Source organism: Bison bison, unplaced genomic scaffold (assembly GCF_000754665.1).
Source record: "Bison bison bison isolate TAMUID 2011002044 unplaced genomic scaffold, Bison_UMD1.0 scf7180017864527, whole genome shotgun sequence".
Lineage (NCBI taxonomy): Eukaryota > Metazoa > Chordata > Mammalia > Artiodactyla > Bovidae > Bison > Bison bison.
Window position 1 is genome coordinate 11,190,381 of NW_011495078.1, and position 684 is coordinate 11,191,064.

Consider the following 684-nt stretch of genomic DNA (forward strand, 5'->3'; position numbering starts at 1 on the left):
GGTGTGCGCATTCTACGGTTTCTTGCCCCTTTTTAGGCCTTCTGGGGTCTCCTCTGAGTGGGAGAATCCTAAATGTCTGGAAGGCACGGAGGCAAGTTCCCTAGGGTTTGCAATCTGAGTGCAAACTTTGCAATCTAAGTCAGGCACCTCTGAACTAAGAAATTGCCTTAGTTCTTCCTTCCGGGCTGTTGGAGGGAAGTTGATGGTGGAAGTTGCAGGTGAGATGGGACTGCTTCACAAACTTCCCCCCACCCCACCTGGGGCTCTGGGAGACATCTTTCGGGGCCCATGGGGCCCCATGGCCTTCGCCAGGGGGAGGCCAGTTTGGGGGGGGTGTTGACCAACATTCTAGACTAGAGGAGCCCAAGGCAGGTGGGATGTCAGGCCAGAGACACACAGTTCGGGGATGGGGGGTGGAAAAAGGTAGGGAGGCGGGTGGGGGGGTCTCGAGTGGACTGGTGAGCTGGCTGGTGAGAGAAGCGACTTTCCTCCGTGTTCAGAGAGCGCCCAGAAAGAAGCCTGCGCTCACGTCCCCAGGACAAACAGCTTAGCGATGAGGCCCAGTCCGCATCCTAGGCTGGGTCTGATGCCTTGTTTACTCGCCAGTGGTGTGGTGGAGGGACGCCTTCTCTAGCAGAGGAAGGGAGCACCCTGGCCCCATCCACTATCCGCCTCCTGCCAAGC